General features: G+C 46.2%; 1 long non-coding RNA gene across 1 annotated transcript in view; it reads right to left on the bottom strand.

Moving 5' to 3' along the window:
* The window catches only part of LOC120225138, a 239938-nt gene that overhangs the window by 142997 nt on the left and 80214 nt on the right, over positions 1-16727 (bottom strand). Inside the window, exon 2 of the long non-coding RNA XR_005526743.1 lies at positions 1137-1242. This is a non-coding gene — a long non-coding RNA (uncharacterized LOC120225138). The remainder of the gene's footprint in view (positions 1-1136; positions 1243-16727) is intronic.

Below are 16727 nucleotides of genomic sequence, written 5' to 3'. Positions count from 1 at the left end.
AGACGGGCGGGCTGCCAAGTGGCTCCAGCAGTGGCCTCCACGTGGGACCAGCCCAGGACCACAGCCGCCCGCACCTCTGAATGACCCGCCCCAGGAGCAACACCAAAACACACACCAGCAACGTCAGAACTGCTCTCAGGCTTCCTGGGGCCTACACTGTGCCCATGCGGCCCATCCCCGCTAGGGGCTTGTGCATCTGGGGGTGGTGTCCTCGTCACGAGGGGGTCCCAGCGATGGGGCTGGCGGCCGAGCATAGGACCTCTTTATCCAGCCCCATGAAAAGGCCCATGATGCACCTAACATCCTTTGTAACAAACACCTTCTCTGCTCAAAGAAACCAGAGTGAACTCTGCTCTCAGACCAAGGGCCGCAGCTAATCCCCAGCAGAAGGGGGTGCTGACGGTCTCGAGCTTCGAGGACGCTGAGGAGTGAAGAGCCCTGACGAGGCCCCACGGACAGTCTGCTGGGGCAGAGGGGGCGCACGGACGGTGTGGTCTACCCGCTGTCCCTGAGGGGGCCCCAGCTGATGGTGTGGTCTACCCACTGTCCCGGGGGGGGGTGGGGGTGCAGCTGACGGTGTGGTCTACCCACTGGCCCTGGGCGGGGTCCAGCTGACGGTGTGGTCCACCTGTCGGCCCTGAGGAGGGAAGGCCACAGCCCTGCCCTCACATGTCTCCAGCCGTGTCTGCAGGCAGGTGCGTGGTGTGTGGGGCTGTTGAGGATTCCTGGAACACCGGGTATTAGGGATTTGGGGATGTGAGGCAGTCCACCTGCTGTGGTTTGGACCTGTGTGTCCCTGCTCACTGTCACCTGCTCCTGGGTCCCCCCCCCACACACACACACCACCACTGCCGAGGCCACATGAAGGTCTCCACCAGAAACCATTTCGAAAGAACCAGAGCTGCCAGGGAAGCTCCATTCTGGGGAAGGGGGGGGCTGGGTTTGTCCATGGCCATCACCTGCTCCACGGGGCACAGACACACAGCACTGAGGCCACACATCCAAGAAGCCTGACCTCATCACAGCGCTCAGGGCATCCCCAGGGGCTCAGAGCAGCCACCTGTGTGCCTGGAGAGCATCCTCCCTCCCGCCACCCGCTGGGAGGACAGAGGACGGAAGGAAAGCAGGGACATTACCTGAGCGGTCCCCATGGTGGCTGGACGGGGTGCAGGCCGAGCGTCCCAGGGCAGCTGCGCTGAAACCGGGCCGGTCTTACGGCCGCGCCTCAGGTGCAGGGAAGGCCTAAGATGAGGAATGGATAGAAATGGGGAAAAATATGATAAAAAAATGATAAACAACCACCCCCCCATGGAAAAGAAAACACATGGAATGTGCCTAGAAAACACGCCACTGAGCAATACTTACATCAATGGAGGAGAGCACGTTAGCAGAGAAGCTGCATATAAAAAATGACACAGGACCCTGCCATGTAATGACACGCCATGTAAGAGCAGACATAGGATTTCATTATGAAAAACATTTCATTTCTCAATCAGGGTCTGAAATTGCGATACATCAGCTTTCCCAGATTAAAATATGCAACCAGAAATAATGCAACAACATACTTTAAATCAGAGGTATGATCTCTCCGGTAATTCAATGGCAGAAGCAGTATTTGTGAACTTGGGCTAGCTGTGCAAGGACCCAGGCAGATTCCAAGAAACCAGAGCAGTACCAGGAGTATGAACAATTGCTCATCCTCTTTCCAGGAAAAAAAAAAAAAGCACTATGCCCTGATAAATCTGAGGGCAGCATTTTAAAATGCTAGAACATACATTTTGATAAATTCTAAAATTCTGCTTTTTTCACTGCACATGCATACATGATGCATCCCCCCCGCCCCCAACCAAGTGAATCAGATGAAACAGGAAAGGCTTTCAGAAGACGCTTGTTTATATCATCAACCAGAAAAACACACTTGCTTTTCTCACTAAGCTGGGTTGACCACAAAACGCTTCCTACAATACACTTTACATGGCCCTCAGAAACCATGATCAGGTTCTATAAAGTTCCATGAAGGTCCTGCTAGATGCACCCCATCTTCTGAAACTTATTCGGTTGCCAAACTCTGGCCAAATAGTCACATTACGCAACACCGTGTCCTTACTTTTGAATGTACGAATCTAATAAGGTAAGAAAATCAGCTGTGTTTTTAGGTGAGCAAGCACAGTCTGCAAATACAGGTAATAATGGCCAAGTTGGAAATTAACTCCTGGTTTCTGGGGACCACTGTATATGTCTGCTGTGACTGTCAGCTAAACCATATATTTATTTCCAGGCATTTTTTGTTGAAATTCTGCCTTTCCAGAACTGACACACTGCTGGTCACACACTTCCGGCACCAGGATCTCCCCATTTTTTCCTGCCTGAACACTCACACTGACTCTACAAACCCCTTGCTTTTTGGCATTTGGGTTGTTTCCAATTTTCCCGTTTTGCTAAGAATTCTGCACAGTTTCATATGCTTCTCGGTGAGTTTGTGCGGAACAGATTTCCAGGAGTGAAGTTGTTACCGGGTCACAGGACTTGTGTGTTTTTAGTCTAGGACACTGCCACATGTGTGCCAGTGCACACATCACACATCACCAGGTTTACTGCACACCTCTGGTGGTAGAAAAGTTTCCCACTACTTGCATGGATTTGGAAGAACTTTTGTTATGATTATTGATCAAATTTATTTCCGCGCAAACTGCTTGTTCCATAGATTTGTCTAACTATGTAGTATCTCTTTATATATTCCAGACCATCTGTCTGCTCTATAGGCTGCAACGACTTTCCTTTTTTCTCGTGCGTTAACTTCCTCAGCAGTGTCTTACAACAACCTTGTTGCATCTGATAGAATTTATGTCCAAACCTACCAATCCCTTCTCTAAGGGCTTCTATCATTACGCAGATCTTCCCAATTCCACAGTTAAAAAAAACCACATTTGACAAAATTTTGTTTTAGCATTTCTACAACTATTTCTAACAACGAGATCATTGATGCATTTGAAACTTTTTTGAGTTGCCAAGTAGAAATTTTATTTTCTCTCCAATGGCTAACCAATGATCGCAACAAATGTGCCGAATAATCAATATTTTCTCCACCAACCTGAAAATGCCACTCACATAGAAAAGACTGGTGTACAAATTAATTTACCTCCCATGGCATTTATACATGTTTTCCTCTCTAGCAGACCAGAGCTCACGCTATTCAGATCTTCTTTAAAACTTTACTGAACACCTTGTGAATTCTTTCTTCCACGTTGACTTTATTATCCCTTAATCAAATCTCATTCCCCACCTCCACTGGCCCCCTCAAACAGGATTGTGACTGAAGTATCTCACACACACACACACACACACACACACACACACACACACACACACCTGAAGTGAAGTGATGGGTTTTAATAACTAAGTTTGCCATTAAAGTATGCTTCCCTACCAAGCACTTGGAAATGTTTTACGTCCTTTCCAAGTATTTCAAAGTTTGGGGTATTTTTTCCCCTATAGACCTTATACATTCCTGTTTTCTCCCAAGGCGTTTTGTAGGGTTTGTTTCTGAGAATGGACCTATTTTGCCATTACTTTATGACATACAGTATAGTTCATGATTTTTATTTTACTGATCTTGTATGTGTTCTACATAATCCATGTTCCCACTTACCTAATAGATTATGTATGGTCTCTTCCTTTCTCCCCTGAACATTTCTAATATTCCACCTTTTTTACCTTCCCATTTAACCATAACTGGAGACCCCAGAATAATCAGGACTAATGGTGAGAATTCTGGTGCTGCTTCTTGGTTCCACAGTTTAGAATTTCCTAGTAACTGCTCTGCTCGCTGTGGGGCTTCTGATTATATTCTGACTCTATGAAGGAAGTGTCCTGCCCATACTCACTCACAGAATTCTACCCTAAGTGGCCACTATGTGGTCTCAGCATCCTTCAGTGTCTGTGATGCATCCATGATTTTTTTCTGCTAACAGGCCCATCTTATGGGTCACTAACATAGAGATCCTTTTATTGAAATAATCTTGCATTTATGAAACAAAGCCATTTGATCATATTAAATATACACTTAGATGCAATTTGCTAATATTTTGTTTAGGAAATTTATATTTACATTTTTAAGTAAAATTAGCCTTTTTCTACTATATTGTCAAGTTTGGGAATTACTTATTAAAAGAGAGTGATGGTGGGCACCCAAGTGGCTCAGTCAGTTAAGCATCCAACTCTTGATCTCCGCTCAAGTCATAATTTCACATGCTGTGCTGACGGCATGGAGCCTGCTTGGGTGTCTCTCTCCCCTTCCCTCTCTTGCTGCCCCTGCCTCTCTCTCTCTCTCTCTCTCTCTCTCTCTCAAAATAAATAAAATTAAATTTAAAAAGAGAGAGTAATGGGTATAACTGAACTAGTCTGGATAACAGAATTATCAATTCATAGAAATTTGTATAGAGTTCACCAATAAAACAACTGATCCAGTGTCTTTCACAAAAGTACATCTAAGAAAATGTTTTATTTTCCTAGAGTTACTAGTCCATTCATATTTTCTAGCTTTTGTTACACCAACTTATTTGATTTATATTCACCAAGAAAACCATACATTCCATCTTGATTTTCAAATTTCTCAGCAAAAACTTCTACTGATAATACGGTTCTTTTAACTGTGATTCTATCACATTCTTTACCCCTAACTCTTCATACTGTTAAATTTTCTCTTGAAATTTTTTTAATCTTGCACAACTTTATCCACAAGACATTTTTGGCATGTTCTTCTTTGTTGTTGAATATTAATACTTCTTTGTATTTTTTATTGAAGTATAAAATGTTCTGTTAAAAACCCACAGGATTCTGTGTTGTATTTAATCTGATCTGACAGTTTTTGTTTGTAAGGTCTAAGGTTCGCCCACCCATGTTTATTGTGATTACTGATAAACCGGGATTATATGGTCCTGATAGCTCCTGTTTAGTTTTTCTTTGTACTTTTTATTCTTTACTGCCTTATAATAGGATTTTTCACTGCTTTCTCAGTGCCTATATGTTCTATTTCTCCCTTAACAGTTTTAACATATGCAATTAAACATATATTTTTCTAGCAAAACCACTGATCAATTAGTATCTCCAATATCCTCTTGAACAAAAGAACATTAGGGAGCTCACACTTGCCCCCAATTGACAATGCCCTCCCCATACTGCAGCTGCTCTGATATTACTACCGTGTGGATACCAAGTACGACTGCTCATTAAACAAAGAAAAGTAAATTACTTACTCTGAAATCAATCCTTATAAATAAATGTGTCCTTGATCTCTTTGCTACCACCCGTTTGGGTTCATTTTTCCTCATGCTTAAAAATATCTTGTTTTTCTTTCATCATGGTCTCTGTGTGACAACCTTTCCAGGTCCTTGAAAATGTCTTTATTTTGCCCTCAGTAGAGAATGACAGTTACACAAGTATGGAATTCAACAAATCCAATGATAGCTTCAGGCCTCTGTTGTTACCTTTGAGAAATTTCTCACCGATCTATAAGCAATTTCTGTCCTCTTGACTAAGCCTTTGAGGATTCTGTCTTTACCCTGCATACTGTGGTGTTTTACAAGGATGGGTCAAGTTATGTGTCTTGTTGGCCTATTCTGTCCTAAAAGGTGGTACATTTTTTCTGTACCCTTTTTTTACTTAAGTTTTTATTTAGATTCCAAATAGTTAACATACAGGGTAATACCGGTTTCAGGTGTACAATATAGGGATTCAACACTTCCACACAACACACAGTGCTCACCACGACAGGTGAGTCCTTCACCCCATCACCTGTGTCGCCATCCCCCCGCCACCCCCCCGGTGACCATCAGTGTGTCCTCTGGAGTTAGGAGTCTATTTTCTGGTTTGTCTCTTTTTTTCCCCTTTGCTCGTTTGTTTGGTTTCTTAAATTCTACATACTATTGAAACCCTGTGTTATTTGTCAGGTGGTACAAATTACCAAACTGAAAACAGTATTCCTCAATTGGGGAAGATTACTGGCTATTTTATACAAACTCACCCCTATTATTTCTTTCTTTAGCTTCTCTCAGATGCATGTCTTGTCTTTTAGATCTATTCACTGCACCACTAACTGTGGTTTCTCATCTGTTCTTTCTGTGGTTAATAATAGGATATTTCTTTAGCTTCATCTTCTAGTTCACTAACTTTTTTTCAGCTATGTCTGATCTGTGAATATCTACTGAGATTTATTTTCAAGGGCTATAATTTCTATAGTATTTGTAATTGGTTCTTTCACATCATCTCCTACTCTATCAGCTGTCCCACATAGCACACAGACTAAAAACAGGGATCTGAGCACAACCGAATCTGGGATCCAGCCTCCATCAGAAACACTTCCTCAGAACATCAGTTACATAAGCACTGCGTGCTGTTTCCTAACGTGTAAACTGGAGCTAACAACAGGACCGACAGCGTCAGGTAGTTGTGAGGACTGAGTTCTTCCTGCGAAGTCCTCAGAACACTGATGGGAACACCTTAAGATTCAACACATGTTGCAAACATGGTCCCTGGGAAGAAAGCGCTCGCCCGCAGAGTTTACGCCCGGTGCACCTGTGAGCCTGTGACTTCATCACTCATACCAACGCAGGTGTGTGCAACCTCTTTTCTAATCTCCACGGCTTCTAACCTGAAGGAACAAAATTCTTGTTCTACAATTCTTCCCTGTAGAGTGGAATGAGGGCATCCCACTCCTACTGTACAGAGGAGCTTCGGGGTCTTTCTCTGAACTTTCTTCTGGTTTATCCTTTAAATCTACTTTACCAGGAGGCTGCCTCAGTGTGTTTTGTACTTCAGTGTGTTCTGTATTCCAAGTGATGACTGCATTTCCATGGCCTATTTTTCATCACCTGTTCGTCCACCTTGCTCACACTGTAAGCAGCCAGGAGCCACCTTTCTGGGGCTCCAGAAGGCTGTGAAGCAAGGTGACAAGCATCTCCTTCTTGATTCGCTGGCGAAACATGGACTCTCCATCAGGGAGGAAAGCAGGGGCCTCAGACTTGAGGCTCTTCTGAGTGTGCAGCGTTGAGATGAGAGAAAGGGCTGTGCTTACCCAGCTCCCGAGGGAGATCGTTTAGGTCAGGGGAGCAGGCCCCTTGCTGAGGGTCCGGTCAGCAGCACCCTGAGCTTTTTTGGCCCTTAACCTTCTTTGGAACTACACTGAGTAATTGTAATATACATTTAACTTTCCATTTTTATTCTTCAGTGCTGAAAACAGTAGCTTTTAAGAAACCACACACACACACACACACACACACAGGCTTCAAGGATGCAAGGCACAGCATAGTCCCTATTTACATTTTACATGGGGTATTTTCTCAAATAAAAAGAAACAAGACAAGATTATAGGAATCTACTTTCAAAATCACAAAACATTTTTCTGATTACAGCATATATACATGAGTATAAATATTACACCAAATATTACCTACCTAATTTCTAATATCCACAAATATTTCAATGGACCATCCCAAAATATCTCAGGTACTTTTTATCTTTCAAAAAGGAACATGAACCACCATGTTACTATCCTTGTGATAACAGGAACTGAGCTCACAACATGTTCAATGTACTGCTCCCTTAGTATTATGAGAAAATACAGACATTTCAAATTCTGTTTAGTTGGTTGGAAGGTAATCAAGTCAATAGCATAAAAATATCTTCTATTATAGTTAAGAAGTACTTATGGCAAAGCATAACTGAATAATGCAAAATAATTCCACATGCAATTCTACTGATCTCATTTTGCCACTTACACGATACACAGAGATCAATCATTCCCTCCCCGGACCCTCCCAGCCAAAGCAATCATCATCCTTATTTCCCAGCAAACGTGAATTAACCGCTTTCCACATTTCCACAGACATGGAGAAAAAGTAGCATGTGTCCATAGATATGTGTACAGACCTTCACCCTGATGTAATTCTTCTAAATATCATATATTTAGGATCAGGTCAAAAGGTATGAACAGAACAATAAACAATTTGAAAACCATTCATTCAACATTATCAATTCAGATAAATATTACAATAGCATTATTTTGCCTCTAGGCATCAAATTAGAGGTGCCCATGTAATAGAAAGCTTCCATGTTTACAGAATGAGATTGTCTAAGAAAATTTTTATATACAAAAATATGTACTCAAAAGGACTATGAAATTTCATCAATGCTTTATAAATTTGTATTTCACTATACGCATGTCAGCATCATCACTCTATTTTCCTCTACTCCAAAGTTGCAGGTCTTAATTTCAATCTGATTTCTCCACTCAGTTTAGAAACTTAGCTCATATATTCATTTATGTCTTCTAAATATTTTTTAAGTTGATTTTTTTAGTAACCTCTAAACCCAACGTGGGGCTCAAACTCACGACCCCAAGATCTAAAGTCGGATGCTCCACCGACTACACTAACCATATCTTCTAATTGGTAGTCTGTTATCCCCATCTTGACCAATGCCTGATGAAGTCTCCTTAGCACCAAAAGCAAAGGCACATGGTTGATTTAATTCTATGTGATTCCTCTATAACATATTACTCTAGGATGACAGAGTTTTTTAATGTTTATGGGGGGATTGGGGGGTGTGCAGAGAAAGAAAGACAGAGAAAATCCCAAGCAGGCTCCATTCTGTCAGTGCAGAGCCCGACACGGGGCTTAAACTCACAAACCACGAGATCCTGACCTGAGCTGAAATCAACAGTTGAACACCTACGACTAAGCCACCCAGGCACCTCTAGGAGCTCAGATTTACCTGAAATGTCACAGGCATCTCATTATTAACAAAAGAAATCAAGTCTAAACTGCCTTCTCCAACACACGACATCTTCTCTGCCACAAACTGATCCTTCCTTCCTCCAAGCACCTGCTGCCTCCTATCAGCTGAGCTGCCCCGACTTCCACATCTGACTCGTCTGCAGGAAGAGCAGAGTGGTCGCTGTGAGCCCGGGGCAGCAGACAGCGAGTGAGGCAGCAGGCGGCCAGGACACGGAGCTTGCCCACCCACGTTCCTTTCGGGCTGCTGTACACAGTGTGCATGACACACCGAGGGTCAGGGACACACACTGCCATTTGGAACAAAGTCAGGCGCCCGGGCTGAGGCTTGGTCTCAGACGGCCTTCGGGCTCAGGCTGCAGCAGCTCGGGCCTGGTCTCCAGCCTGGCAGCCTGCCTGCCGGTATCAGACTCGCACCCTCTGCACTCACGGGAGCCCACGCCCTGCAGTCAGTCAGGCTCCCTCTAGACAGACACACCCTGTGGGCCGTGTCTTTGGAGACGCTGGACGACACGTACGTTAATAGCCGTCACAGTGTGTCTGGTGGCAGGTGAGAGAAAAATGAACTCAGCGTGCCTACATGGCTCCATCGGTTGAACTGGCTCTTGATTTTGGCTCAGGTCATGATCCAAGGGTCGTGGGATCAAGCCCTACATTGAGCTCTACACTGAGTATGGAGCCTGCTTCAGATTCTCTCTCCCTCTCTCTCTCCCTCCCCACCTCTGCCCCTTGCCCCTGCTTGTGCTCGCTGTCTAACATAGAAAGAAAGAAGGAAGGGGGGGAGGGGAGGGGGAAGGAAGGGGAAGGGAGGGGAGGAAGGAGGGAAGGAAGAAAGGAAGGACGGAAGGAAGGATGGACGATCGGACAGATGGACTCAAACTCACTTAACAATAAAGGTAATTTACAGGCTCGCGGCTGCACAGTCCAGAGCCTCAGAACTGGGTTGACTGCCTGGCTCCATGACGTCAAGCACTTGGAAACCATCTCTTCCCCTTGTATCTTGTGATCACTGCTTCAGCCTAAAGCTGATGACACCTCACAGAGCTCCCAGAGATTTCTTTGCTCACTTCCAGGGAGTGTGAGTTCCAGAAGAGGAAGAGAGGAAACCTCTCTCGCAGAAACCGCATTTCCAACTTCAAAGTCTTGGGTCAGGTAATGTGCCCACCGGAACGTAAACCGGGGCCACGTGACGGAGCCAGCCCCCTCCACGGCTCCTAGGCTGCCACGGGACACAGGGACTAGCGGCGGTAACGCGGGGGACATTCCAACAGACATCAGCAGCCTCATCAGGACAGCAGAGGTAAAGGTGTGGGCAGCACCCAGTCGCTGCGCGAGCTGGCACTGCAAGTCCACCTCCCGTCAGCCTCGCACCTGCCCACAGGCCTTCACGCAGGAGCCCGAGCCTGCAGCTGCCTACAGATGCCATTAGTAACAAAAGACCATCGCGTTTTGCTATGACATTTAGACACGTGTCCGTAAGGGAGATGAGCTCGTTTCTAAACACCAGAAGCCTTCCAGGTGGGGACTGGGGCTGCACAGGTCGGCACAGTGGGAAAACCAACGCATGGAAGATGAAGACACTGGCTCACCAATCACTGTGAACCACCTTCCTTCTGCCTTCAGTTTAAGAAATCATTAATAAACAAATTGGATAAGAAAACTCATATCTTTTTAGATTCTCATATTGAAAACAGTACTACATTTGTTTGATAAACAAAAGCCATGGAGAACTGTGATGTGGGGTATGTCGTAGATGAGGACTATAGAACATTCCATTTACAGTGGAATGGAGTTCATTTGTAGAATATACTTCAAAAACCATAGGTGGCAAAGGGCTTTGTGTGAAATCCAATTATCGGAGCATTATGCGTTTACATCTTCATATCTGCAATTGTTTCATAATTGCCGTATTGCCATTAGCGTAAGATGTGTAATGGTGTGTACCAGACGACGAACTCTGTATTTTGCTTAATATTTTAACTAATGACCAAAAAGCAAAACTTCATTATAAAATGCACTTTGAATAATATTGCATGATCACGTGTTTCAAGAACCAGGAAAACCGGAGGAATTAAAAGAAGTCAGAAATGGCGACAGTAAGTTGCATTAGGTTCAGGGTGAAGCCCACACACTGCACACAGACGAGGCAGACCTGGGCTCAGAGACACCTTCCAGATCACGAGGAGACTGGAAAAGGGTCTGAGGCTGAGTCAGGGTAAACCCCGATTTTACTGAAGGACCCATCCCCATGGAGGAAAAGGGTTTTACCCCACACATCACCACCTGCAGATAGATGCTCACAATGGAGGTCGCCTCCGTGGCATCACAAACCGAAGGCTGGTTGGTACAAGGACACACCATTTTTCTGGCAGGTCAGAAGGACAACCAGACAGGACTCCCCGTGACAGAGTCTATTACGGAGAACAAAACAGGTCAGTGAAGGGAATCCGGACGGGCAGGCCTCATGCGTGACGAAGGACGGCATTTCCGTTCTCCGGTGGGGCCTCAATGACACCCGGGATGAGACCGTCAACCGACACACTTACTTCATATTAACAGATCTACTCACCGGAAAAATACCTCCATTTTTCACTCAGGTCAAGTTAACTCACAGCAGTAGATGCGTCCTAACCCATAACACCAGGAAGCACTCCTATCCACAGTCCCGTTTTTCCCAATGCTCTGCCGCGAAGCAGGCAGGACCGTGCTGGGTGGGAGAGAAGCTGGGAGTGGCTGGGACACCCGTGGGTGCCAGCATGCTGTGTGAGAGAGCACACGCGTGCCCACACTCAGAAACGGTTCCTGAGCAGGAAAAGTTGAGGTCAAATCGAGGTCCACAAAGCAGCAGAAAGACCCGTGGACAACCTCTCAGACGGCGAGAACCCTACGTGGGGATCTATGACCCTTTCCAGGCGCATGCTGATTCAGGGGGTCTCGTTAGTGCACCAGCGGATGCAGCCCCACATGAGGACACCGCAAGCACGCATAAAACGAAAAGAAGATATTCCAGTTTGAAAGGGGCCATTTTGAAAGGTACTGAGCATGAAGTACAAATGTTAGGATAGGGTAAATCAGGTATTTCTTTATCTAGGGTGGGGAAATATCCACTGCAAATGTACAGTGGCCTGTGTACCCCTGGTTCAGAGAAATAACACTGCCTCTTACCTGCCTCTGCACCTATGTGGACAGAAGGCCGCTCTGCATGGCACTCATGGACACGCCTGAGATCCCACCTCGCAGGGAGCTCAGGACTTAGCTCTCCCGGGCACCCCTGAAGGCACAGGTCCCAATCAGCAGCTCCCTCTTGCTCTCCTCAGGGAAGGGGAGAAGCAGCCTCCCAGGGGCCCACTCCCTCCCGTGGGAGAGAGGAACCTTCCCCAGGGCTCAGCAGACCCGGGAACACATCCTGATGACCAAGAGAGATGAAGAGAACCTGTACGTCTCCGACTCTGGGCCCTTCTTTCCTCAGTGAAACCCACCATCACACACAGGCCCTTCCTTCAAGATCCATGTGCACAAACCCAACCCTTCCCATGTCCAACACCCGCACACGGAAGGGCACCACTAGCAGATAATGTTCAGCCAGCGCAACTCCAGTCTGTCACCCTGTTGATTCACAGCCTGAGGATCCCCGTGTCACTTTGTAACACACGGAGCACGCGGTCTTCTTTCAGCTTCACACCAGCCACTGGACAGGCGACCCTGAGATGGACCAGCGTAAGACAATACAATTTACAGGAGCCACTGCCAGGACTCCGCTTCAGATCTGACTTCAAGGTCGGTCATATATTCCCAATTACCTAGTAAGTCACTCATCTACTCTCTGCTCCATTTTATAACAGAGCCCAGTTCTTAGCTTCTGAGATTCTACACACACCCCCCCCCCCCCGGCTGTCTGTACCTCCCCAGTCCTCTGCTGCTTGCTGCTTCCTCACCTCCCTTTCCTCTTCCTTTGTTTCCTCTTAACTACTGTCCCGCATGTCAAAAGTAGCTTCACATTCAAAGAGAAGGAGGTAACAGGGAGATAGCTAAGAAAATTGCTTTTTGGGTATGAGGGGAAAGTGATCAGATTATACAGAGAAAAAGACCTTAACAGTAACATATCTCCTTGGGTTTTTATCCAGCACAAAACAAGAGCACAAGAGCTTAGTGTTAAGGGAGGAAACATGGATGCTTTGTGCTCCCAGCCCAGACAGAAAGCCCGAGCTAACCCAAGGCTATCACAGAGGAAGCAAAACTCCAAAAACAAGACATTTATGAGGTATCTGACATCTGAAGACACTGAAACTCTCGGAGCCAAGAATTACCTGAGGTCCTCTGCCCAAGCCCGGAGAGGCACGCTGCCTCCACTCTGGGGCCATGCGGGAATAACAGATCCCCAATCCTACCACTGGGTCATGAAGTGTCTCTGCTTCTCATTCCTGCCAGCCTGGCTCTTGGGCGTCCTGGTCATGTCATAATGCGGCATTCGTCCTTTTATGCAGTGCTGATGTATAAAACCTCTTTGGTAAGACACGATGAAACACTGACACGTGTAGCTGAGTAGGACCACCTGCCGCCTCACTGACTGAAGGCTACAGACACGAAGATGCTTCATCACCTGTGATTTCTCCAAACTGCACAAGAAATGGCTGACAGAGAAAACAGAGCTCTGGCTTCCAAGTCACGCATCTAAAACTGTAGCATGTATTCCAGCAGACAAGAAGTTAAAAACCACCCACACATTTATTTGTCTTTGCCTGTGGGGCACCTGTCCCTCATCCCCTGGCCCCACCTTGATCCTCCTTTGGGATCACCCCCCCACCCCATCAACCCACAAGGAAACCTGCCCTACTGCAGGGCTGGGCCCATGATCCAGACCTGAGGGGGCCATGCAGCCCACCCCCCCCACACACACACACACCGAGGTGTCCAGAGATGTGCACACTAGTCATGGACCAAAGGACAGTCACTACAATGAGCTTTGCTGGAATGACGGGGCGTAACTTCCAGGATAATGTAAGGCTGCAGGTGCCATGGGCTACCAGGTAGAGAAGGCCACCCGAGAGAAATCATAAGGAACTCAGGCAGCGGACAGAGAATCCACACCCTAACACCATCATCTCAGCCCTTAGATCCGGCCTCCACTTACGTGACCCTGTATCTGGGTCTCATACACCCTGAGTGAGCTGAGAATCTGTCACTCTTAATGAAATAAACCCTACCTGATTGACAAAGCTACAAGTCTATCATAGTAAAATGTTGCCTCACATCTTCTGGTTCTAAGATCTTACATTTTGCCCAATTTTCCATGGGGTTTCCAAATGGTCTTGGCGAAGGAAATTAGCAAAATATAGCATCCTGTCTTCTTTGTCTTCAAAATGGAAGGGCTAGAAGGGGAAACCCAGTAAGAACTAAGAGTCCAGGTTGAAATCTGAATGTAGTTTCCCACAGAAATGTAATTATAAGTGTTGGTTAGGTTCCCAGCTCTGTTCATGTCCAGACAAATGAGAAAAGATGAACTCACACTGGTATATAGGACATGGGAAACTATAGCTTAAAAAAGTCATACTGCAGATCCTTCTAGAACCCTAGAAACTGCAGTGGTTTTGGAGTTCAAGACAAATAACACTGAGAACGTTCCAAAACACGGCCCTCCTGAAGCGGGAAATGACCAGCCCCAAAAGCACCCCCCCAGCGAAGACTCTCACAGTGTTGGGGACGATCACAGAAATGGCTTCCTGGACCCGGGAAAATACCCTGACGAGGTGAGAGACACCTGGGCAGTGAGGGGGAGCAGTGAGGGGGAGAAGGTGGAGCCGCCTTCCACTCCCAAAGCTCCACTCCCGCTACAATTCCACCAGGATGTTTATTCTTGGGGGGAAATGGCAGCTGGGTGGCTCAGTTGGTTAAGCATCCAGCTCTTCATTTTGGCTCAGGTCATAGTCTCACAGTTCATGAGTTCAAGTCCCGAGTGACAGCACAGGATCTGCCTAGGATTCTCTCCTTCTCTGTCCCTCCCCCCATACTAACCCCTAAAATAAGTAGATACACTTAAAAAAATAAAAAGGAAAAAGATAACTTTTGACAACTTCAGTTCACTTAGCAAATCCCACCCACTACAAATTACGTGAGTGTCTTAAGTTTTAGGAAAAGGGAGACAAATTGATAGAAATTAGGATAAGAAGGGCCCTTGTGGGGCAACTTAAGCTGAATTACAGTGAAAACATTATAAGAAAGTTTCCAGTATGCTGAGCAATAAGGAAGGAAATAACTTCGTGCCTTCAAATAGACTCATGTTAAGACTCTTCCTGGAAACCTCACAGGCCACTGAGGCAGCATTCATTCCTTCAGGCGACCATACACTGGGAACCACAGAGCAGCGGACAAACCAGGCCACGCCCCCTTCCAGTTTCCACCACACTCCTGGGATTTACTCTGAGATGGAAAGACATGTTTCAGGAACGGCTTCCTGAGACCCACAGAAAACGTGATCTCACTGCAGAGGGGCAGAACAACTGCGGAAATTCAGCACAAATGCAGACTCCATTACCGCTCACCTTCCCTTGAACGTATGCAAGAGTCTGAGCCCAGAGACACACCTAAGACAAAGAAGAAAATGGTTTCCTTAAAAGTCCCAGAGTCCTGGCACTAAAACAAACTGCAAGGAATCCTCTAGAACAGATCTGCCTTCAATTCAATACCCACTGTTAAATATATGACTGTCTCCTGTTTCTCGAGATTTCTACACAGGGAAGTCCGCGTGTATGCTGTGTGTGGCAGGCTCTGGCGTTCAATCACCTACGATGTCAAAACAATTGTTTCTTGTTCTGAACAAACAACCCTCCTACTGCCTCTTAAATTCGTGACAGGCACCCCTCGTAACCTAAGAGGGCCGCTTAATGCTCACATAGGAGCTGGCAGTTGGATGTATTCAGTGATACACCTTTTTATCCAGAATTTAACTTAAAACTTAACTTGAAGGCCATGGAGTTGTATTTTCTTCCCAGTGTCAGAAAAACACTATTTCCAATCGATAGTGCAGGACAAACACAACATGCCCAGTTACGATGCTCAAAGCCAACATGGGTACTGCGAAGTGGGAATATAAAATCCGGGGAGGGGGGGGGACACTTCCCTGGCTGAAAGAGGACAAGTCCCGGTGGCCCAAGTATTTCTATTTTCCAGGAAAGCCTAATCTATTGAAATGGCTTCTGGACACTAAGTGTATCGTGGGATTTGAGTTCTATAAAAGGCAGAATTGGCAACTAACACAAAGCAAAGTTCTGGACGTGCATGTTACGTGGCCCTTCTGGACCAGCACTGCCAGGCTTCCGCGTTCCCATTCTCGTGGGTCAGCGAACCACACGCTGCAAAGATCCCCTTTACCTCCAACCAGTAAATGTGGGACGAAAGATGCATGTGCAGAAGTTACAAAAGCAGATCAGATGTTGATTATTTTTATAGCGTCTACACTGTCTAGCAAGGAATAAACCATGAGCAAAAAACCTACTACAATCCCAGGAATATACTCTGGTTCTAGAAAGAGAGAAAGGGGTCACTGGAAAGGGAGTCCTCGGTTGGGAGACGTTATTCTGCACTGGAGAAACATGGAAAGTTCCGAGTGGAGGATGGGACATTTGGTCTGGGGACAGGGGCCACGGTGGAGCCCTGACAGGGTGAGTGTGTGAGAAACCGCCAGTGTGTGACAGTGAACAGGAAAACCGAGGAGAGTGGCTTTGTGAGTGGTCACAAGGACACTTGAGCCAGGAAATACGGACTCGTTCCAGGACCAGAGGTGACCCGGCGATGACTAAGACCAACAGTAAGGGCAGGACAGCACAGGGGCAAGAACAGCACAGAAGTCAGGCTCAGTGCAGGGCTGGGGACAGCACAAGGGGCCAGCATGGAGGTCAGGTTCAGCACAAAAGTCTGGGTCAACACAAAGGTCATGGCCAG

This window comes from Hyaena hyaena, unplaced genomic scaffold, assembly GCF_003009895.1.
Source record: "Hyaena hyaena isolate Hyena2069 unplaced genomic scaffold, ASM300989v1 scaffold_1326, whole genome shotgun sequence".
Classification (NCBI taxonomy): Eukaryota; Metazoa; Chordata; class Mammalia; order Carnivora; family Hyaenidae; genus Hyaena; species Hyaena hyaena.
This window is presented reverse-complemented; position numbering and strand designations above follow the sequence as displayed.